The 8,497-nt window shown below is 38.1% G+C and overlaps 1 pseudogene; it reads right to left on the bottom strand.

Annotated features, from left to right (window-relative positions):
• Window positions 1–4,379: 4,379 nt before the first annotated feature.
• On the bottom strand, window positions 4,380–5,110 carry LOC102864679 (annotated as a pseudogene).
• Window positions 5,111–8,497: the final 3,387 nt, after the last annotated feature.

The following is an 8,497-nucleotide window of genomic DNA, read 5'->3' as shown; positions in this document are numbered from 1 at the left end:
CTGGCAGTTCTCTGTCACTATATTATTCTAGCTTTTTTGGGATGACCTTTAGGAACACTTTGCTTGCATGCAATATTAATGATATTGTTTGATAAGTTCCACATTCTGTTGGATCATCTTTCTTGAGAATGGGAACAAATATAGTTTTCTTCTGGTAAGTTGACACTTCTGGTAAGGGTCGCTATGAGTCGCAAACGACTCGACGGCACATGACAACAACAAGTTGACCAGACAGCTGTCTTCCAAATTTCCTGGCACAGACTGAGGCCAGGGATGCATCTGTTATTTGAAACATGTCAACTGTTATCCCATCGATTCCTGGGGCCTTATTCTTTTTGCCAATGCTTTCAGTGCAGCTTAAACTTGTTCTTTCATTACCACTGAATCTTTTTTTATATATTGCTTTCTGAAATATTTTCATATTGGACTATTCTTTTTGGTACAGTTATTCTGTGCTCTTTCCATTTTCTTACCCTCTCCCATTTTATATTGGTTTACATATAAAATTCATATACATTATGCTTCATTTACATATATTGTGTTTCATGCATACCTCTAGTCACATTGTGTTTATTATAATTTATATTTTGTGTTTTATAAAATATATCACCATTGATCCATGCCCACCAATACTCCACCTTTTCAGGTCCCTATTGTACCTTTCCTAATTCCTTCAGTCTTTCACTCTGTCTACCAAACTCTGTGACCTCAAGTTTTCCTTCTTCTACCCCCTCCTCCTTCCCTTAAACCCTTTAGACTCTGATACACATCTTACAAGTAATCCTTCTATTTTTACAATAATGGTGTTATGCAGCCCTCATCTCATTCCTGTAGCAGTGGCAAAGTTTAACAGGACAACAGGAAGAAATGTTGTCTCTAACAACATTGAGACTGGAACTCTCATGCACTGTTGGTGGGATTGTAGGCAGTTTGGCATCTCCTAAAAAGAAGTTGAACATAGAAATTCCACATGATCCAGCTATTCCACTGCTAGGAATATACCCCAAGGAAAATAGAACCCAGACAAAAACAGAGATTTGTACACCAATGTTCATAGCAGCGCTATCCTCAAAGCAAGAAAATGGAAAGAGTCAAAATGTCCGTATACAAATGAATGAATTGAGAAACTATGTTACTTTCACACGATGGAATATTATGCAGTACTTAGGAGCAATGATTTCAAAAAATACTACATAACTTGGAAGAGACATGGGAGAGCATTATGGTGAGTGAACTAACTCAATCCCATAAGGACAAATACTGCATAAGACTATTGTAAAATTAGAAGGATAACAAGTCAAATGTGTATGAGGGTCTAATTTACTTTTGAAATCTGTTTGTCTAGAGAGGTATAGAATGTAGCCATTTCTGTTGAAATTTGAAAAAGCATTAAAGTTAATGAGCCATATTTGCTTTGGGGAAACATAACTAAGATAACATTCTAGGAGGATTAGAAAGTTGAGAAATTTTATTTATACTCTATTTAATTTGAATTTCCACCCCACCCCCAGTCTGTTATAATAATGTTGATAAGATCAGATCTTTACATTAGCTGGTTGAATATCATAAAATATAAATTATTCACTTCCAGTTAAAATTTTACAAATTCATCAAAATATTTTTCTATCTCAATAACCCAAATCTAACAATTCATAGATTTACAAACTGTAAAACATTTGGCTTTTAATCCCAAAGATATACAGTTCGAATATACCAGATGCTCCGCTGGAGAAGGAGGAGCAATCTCCTCCTATGCTAGTTAGATCTGATTCAATGGTACACAACAAGAAAAAAAAATATAAACCAAAATTTTGGTTTTTGTTTTATTTTGGTTTTGTTCCCCTTTCTCCTGATTCTCATCTCTGTTAGTACTCTAAGGTTGACTCTGTCCATGTATAAAACATTTCATGTTCTAGTTTTAGATTTTTGAAAATATAAATGACTAGTTGTTTGTTGTTGTTATGTGCCATTGAGTTGTCTGCAACCCATAGCAATCCTCTGTACAGCAGCTCTGAAACCCAGTTACTATATCATCCAGGGTCTTTCTCTCCTGTCCTATCCCTCCACACTTCCAAGAATGATGTTCTCTCCTGGCCATGTGCCCAAAGTATGTGAAATGGAGTGTTCAAATTCTAGTATCCAAGGACAAACTGGTTTTACCCTCTCCAAGACAGACAGACCCCTTTGTTTTTTTGATAGTCCATGGTATGTTCAAGACTCTTCAGCACCACAATGAGAAGGCATCAATTCTTCTTCTGTCATCCTTACACATTGTCCAGCTCTCTGATGCATAGCAAGTAATTGCGAAGACCATGGCACCTTATTCTCTAGACTGACATAGTTGCTTTTCAGCACTCTGGAGAGGTTCTTTAGTGTAGATTTCCCCAATGCAATTCGTCTTTTGATTTCCTGACTGCTGGTGTTAAGAGTGTTGATTGTGGAGCCATGCAAACTGTAAATGTTAACAACCTCAGTCTCTTCTCCATCCATCATGGTGCTGTCAATTGGCCCAATGTTAAGAATCTTTGTCTTTTTGATGTTGAGCTTCAATGACTAGTTGTTGTTGTTGTTATGTGCCATCAAGTTGCCTGCGACTCATAGCAACCCTATGTACAACAGCCCTAAAGTCTGCCCTATCCTGTGCCAATCTCACCATCTCCGACAGATCTACTCCCATTATCCCAGTCACTGAATCAACCCATCTCATCGAGGGTCTTCCTCTCCTGCACTGTCCTTCCACCCTCCCAAGCATGACATCCTTCTCCAAGGACTGGTCGCTCCTTGCAACATGCCCAAAGTATGTCAGGCGAAGCTTCAGAATTCTTGACTTCAAGGAGCATTCCAGCTTCACCCTCCCCAGGACAAACCTGTTTGTTCTCCTAGCAGTCCATGGTATATTCAACACTCTTCTCCAGGACCACAGCTCAAAGTCATCAATTCTTTTTTCTATCATCCCTAGTCATTGTCTAGCTCTCTGATGCATAGCAAGTGATTGCAAAGACCTGGCATGTATCAGGCACACCTTAGTTTCCATACTGACATCTTCGCACTTCCAAAATTAGCTTTTTGTGACTGACTTATGTTACTCAGCAGAATTTGTTCTAATTTAATTCATGTTCTGAGTATTTTGTAAATTGTTGGTCATTTTTAGTTATGCATAATACTCCATTGTTTATATGTTCCATAGTTTGGGTTATTTTTTGCCAATCTGCTTATTAATAGCTTATTAATCTGCATATTAATCACTCCTTTAACTGCTCACCAACTTACAAATGGCTTGTAGTTTCTTTTTTTTTGTATCAAACAAGTGATCAGATGTTTATTAAATATGCTTTGAGTTGTGATATTAAGTCCATTATCTTGGGCTTCTATCTCCACTTTAGACATGTTTTGTCAGTCCTTTAAGGGTATATCTCTAGAAGGAGGTGGGGAGGGGAGGACAGTCAAAGGTTGGCAGTGCAAGAGGTAGGTGTTTCAGGAAAAACAGCTGGACTTTGGTCTTCTTAAAAACAAAACAAAAAAACAGAGAAAGGCAGGAAGGTAGACTGTCTTCCAATACATGGATTGACACCATGACTGCAATAATGGGCTTGTGCACAGCTGAGGATTGTTTTAAGGACGGTGCAAATCGGGCAAGGTTTAAATATTGGCACTGTTGAGTTGTAGTCCTTTTGATGGCACCTAACATCTCTTTTCTGTATCTTTGTTCATACTGGTTCTATCACTGTGTATCCAAATTCTACTTCATTATATTTCCCAATTCACACAATATTAATCTATTGTTCTGAAAAGTAATGTCACTAAGGTGCACCTGATTCAAGCCATGATGTTTCTAAACACCTGCTATGCACCTGAAATCTGGACAATGAATAAGGATGAACTGACAATGAATAAGAATTGACATGAGTCTTTGAGTTGTCATGTTAGAAGAATGATGGATATTCCACTGCTGCCAAAAGAGTAAGCAGATCTTGGAGAAAGTGGAGCCAGAGTGTTCCTTGGAGGCAAAATGGCAAAGCTTCAACTCACACCACATTTTGGATAGGTTATTAGGAGGGTCAGCTAGATGTATAGTGACTTACACCTCCAGTCTTTCACTTAACAAAGTGCATTAACTACTTGTACTGCCTAGAGCCCAAGTTGACTGCTGTATTTAAAACTCATTGCTGACCTTCCAACTGTTTGTTTTCTGGGGCTGTAAATCACATGGGAGATGCCCATTTTTCTCCTAAAGGAATAGCCGTTGCCTTAGCACCACAGCTCTTGACACTTCAAGGTTGTTATTGCAGTGCCTTAGGACTCTCTTGTGCACTGATGAATCTTATCTCAGCCTTCTTTAGTACACATTTCATGCTGCTCAGACTCAATCTTCTAGTACCTTAGTTCATTCTTCTGATAAGTCTGTTGATCTGGTCTTCCCTGTTGCCAACATCTCCACCTTCCACAATATGAGTGGTCTTTTTCTTCATTCCACCTCATGGAGAAGAGAATTTGAATGGCCACAAGAAGTTGTTTGCCAACAGTATAGATCTCATGAATCAGATCCTCCATGCAGATGATACCATATTTACTAAGAGATCATGCAGTCAAAGTGTTGTCTGTCAAAGAAATTAGCTTCTTATCAATTTTGCCATAACCACGCTTATAGATCAGTTCATTGACAGACTTCAGGTTTGGATATCCCCATGCAATATATGGTTCCACAATCCTCAACATGTTAATTGAAGCTTTGTTGAGTTTAACAAAGGTGCCATTGAAGATCTGGCGAAGGCGAAGGAGCTGTAACATCTTACGAACCTTTGGGCTCACACCGTTGATACCTCTGATCCTGATGACAAATGCCAGCTTGGGTTCTGCGGGTACATAGAAGTTGACAGCTTTCCTCACCATCCGAGCCATCCGAATCTCAGTTCTGTACATCTGCCTGTATTCTTTGTGATAGTGCTTAGCTTTTTCATAAATAAGCTTCTTTCTTGCCTTTTGAAGCATTTTTTTTGGCAAACTTCATTCTAAGGCGCTTGACCCTTAATTCTGTGAAATTCCTTCACTTTTTCTTAAGGGTTTCTGGCACTGCAGGAACCTTCTTTTTCTTCTCCACGGCAGCCTCCATGGTTCCAGGCGGAAAATAAAAAAGGGAAATGGCTTGTATTTTAAAAATTTATTATTTTAGAGTGATTTTCAAAAAAATTGTTTTTCTATTTTCCTAGAACAGTGCTCAAAAAAATTTTTTTTTGGTTTTTTTTTTCAAAAATTATTTAATCACTAATACAGTGTAAAGTATAATATAATGCTTAATGTTGTTGTGTATCATGGAGTCACAACCAAATCATGGGTGACCCTCTAGAAGATTTTCAGAGGCAGTAAATCGCATGGGAGGAGATTTCTCATCTTTTATTTGAACCCCATGCCTTTGGGATCGCAGTGTGTTTCTTACCACTAGGCCACCAGAGCTTATAATGCTTCGTTATTATTATATTTTCATGTTTCTCTGAAGAAACGTCTCTGAGGGGGATGAGAGACCCCTCCCTCCATTTATAAGCCACAGTGACAGTGACACAGGTTTCTCTAAATGAGCAACAGGCCTAACACTGAAAGTAGGCTGCTTTGTTCCTTCCCCCACCTGTAGTCCATGTTATGGCACTACTTCCTCAACTCAAAATTACTATTATCAAGTTGATTCCTATTCATAACAACCCTCTATCAGGTTTACAAGCTATAAATCTTAATAGGAAGAGAGTGCTCATCTTGATCCCTTGGAGTCACTAGTGGGTCTGAACCACTAGAGATGCTCACCGTTTGGATTAGAAGTATAACACGCTAGCATCTCCAAGAACAGAGTCCTTAGATTCCCTTAGTACTTTTGTGTCTGTCATTTAATTTAGCATTTTATATTGTCTTTGTCGCCACTGAGTTTTCACTAGCTTCCATAATCTTATTCGCCTAGCCCCTATGGCAGTGCCGAACCCATCCATAGCTCATGAGATGGTATGCTGTCGTGTAAAACAGAGTCAGAAACAACTCAGAGGTGACCATCCAGATGATTTTATCAAACTGCATGGGAAAAGACTGTCTTTTCTCTTGTGAAGCATCTTGATATAGTTGATTAGAACCACATACCTTTGGGTTGCAGTGCAACTCCTTATCCCTAAGACACCAGAGCTTTCTGTTAGATGACAGAAAGAGATATTTTGTGAATGCCTACTGCTAGAAATAAAATAGGAATGCAGAGGCATTAAAGAGAATGCTTAGAAAGAATGCTTAGGAAAGGCTTTAGTTGTACATTGAACTAGACATACTTCCCAATTATTATATCTATTTCATTAACTGAAACACACAAACATGTCTCTTTAAGTAAGTCCCCTTAGAGCTGAAGAACAATGTGTTTTGTGGTGCACTGTGTAATTCTACATAACCTACAGGACTTCTCTTTCCCAGGGAGCCTCTCTCACTCCTAACCTTTAGCCTTCCACTCTTCTCTCTGAACTCTCCCAACTTCTGCTATGAACTTTGTCATTATGCTCAATTGCAAAGCCTTCAGTCCTACCTTGCTAGCTACCAGCTGCATCTCCTCTCCATTGCTCTGCATTTATAGCAACATTTCTCTTACTCACACAACTGCTCTGTGATTCTAAGATCACTTAGTTGGACAGACTGCTTACATCTTCCACCACTGCACCCTGATTGTCTGGCACAGTGACTAGCATTTTTTTATTTTTAATTTTTAAAATTAATTTTAATGAACGTTTACAGAGATTTTGGTTTTCCATACATTCATTGTTGCATTTTTCTCCCTGCCCACCCCTCCCCCCAGTTCGCTCTTCTCTTTGAAAAGTAAAAGACAAAATTAGTTCATTGGTATAGAATGCCCCCTGCCACCCTGAGTACACTCCGCTATTCAACCTTCATTCTGGAATCTTGTCATAACCATAATACCCAATCATATATTGCTTTCTAACAGTTCTCTCCCTTATCTGTTTCAATGGAATATACATAATTTATCCAATTTTTCTCAGTGACTAGCATTTGAGAAGTATTTCCTTAATATTTGTTATCTAAGTGGTTTACTCTTACTTTCCATAGAATTTATTATTTATCCCATTTATTCTATTTGTTTCCATCATCTTTGTTTTGACCTAAAGGCAATGGAGTCCAGTTCACCAGCTGCTCTGAAGGAGAAAGATGACAATAGTTTGTCTCCCTTACAGTTTACAGCTCTGGAAACTCTAGGGCAACTCTACTCTGTTCTACTGGATTAATATGAGTCAGAAATGAATGAGTAGCCATAAGGTTTTGGACTTGTTTTTCCATTTCTCTAGTGTATCCCTTTTCCTGGCTATCTTCTTCCTTAGCTTTGGATTCTAAATGTTCCTCAAAGAATATTTTCATCAATTATTCCAGTTCTTAAAATTATCTCATTCTCCAAAATCTGTAGGATCTAATCTAAACATATTATCAAAGCAAAGTCTGCCTAAATTTAACTCCTCACTACATATTCAACTCCATCTTTACTGTTTCCAACACTAAAGCCTTGGCACACTCAAGCATGTGACTCACCAATGGAAAAGATTTCCGATTCACTTCTATTTTCTTGCTTTTTGTCTTTGCATCATCTCCTTTCTACCCTTTTCAAAATACCCAGATTAACAAAGTTCTATTTAAATCCATGCTATTAGTAGAACTGCTTGTACTTTGACTCAGATTGTCCTTTTTCCACCCTAACCACCTATGAATCTAATTGTGTTTGTATTATTACTATTACTTTTGCTATTGCTATTGCTATTACTATTACTATTACTACTATTACTATTATTCTTTTGGCACTTAATCCTTCAAGACCTTGCATTCATATGTAGTTTTGCCCTAAACTTTATCTGTTGCTTGAACTGTAATCACTTCTAGTAGTTTTGTCTCAAATCTACGTAAGACTAACCCATAGATATTAAGTTCTGTTGCATTAATTGTGAAAATTTTATGTTAAAATCAACTTCAGCAATCCATTTTTTCTATAATTTTTTAAAGAGTCTAAGATTATTTATGAGTGAATAAGTCAGACAAACAAGTCAAAAAACAAGACAAATAAGTTCAACAAACAAGAGGACATTGGGAAAAATTGGTAGGGAAGTACTAGAATGTTAAAATCCTGACTCTGTTAAAATATTGACACCTGATGGTTAACTGCCATTCTCACCTATGTGCTATCATTTCTCTTGGCAACATTAAAGTGAAGAGAAGTAATCTCAGTTTTGTAAGCAGGAAACAGGAGCTCAGCAATGTTAGTGGGAGCCAGAATCAGAGACCAGGTCAACTATGTCCTTGTTTGATTGATTAAGGATGTGGTCTGATGGACTACAACTTTTCATCATGACCAAGTGGGATTCATAATAGGTATGCAAGGATGGTTCAACATAAGAAAAAGAACCAGATACAAAAATCAACTGGAGAGGGCGACGCAGCGCGAGGGCGACGCAGCGCGAGGGCGACGCCGCCAGACCGGGGA

The sequence above is a fragment of the Elephantulus edwardii genome, unplaced genomic scaffold (assembly GCF_000299155.1).
Source record: "Elephantulus edwardii isolate Elephantulus edwardi_28Jun2011 unplaced genomic scaffold, EleEdw1.0 scaffold00248, whole genome shotgun sequence".
Classification (NCBI taxonomy): domain Eukaryota; kingdom Metazoa; phylum Chordata; class Mammalia; order Macroscelidea; family Macroscelididae; genus Elephantulus; species Elephantulus edwardii.
This window is presented reverse-complemented; position numbering and strand designations above follow the sequence as displayed.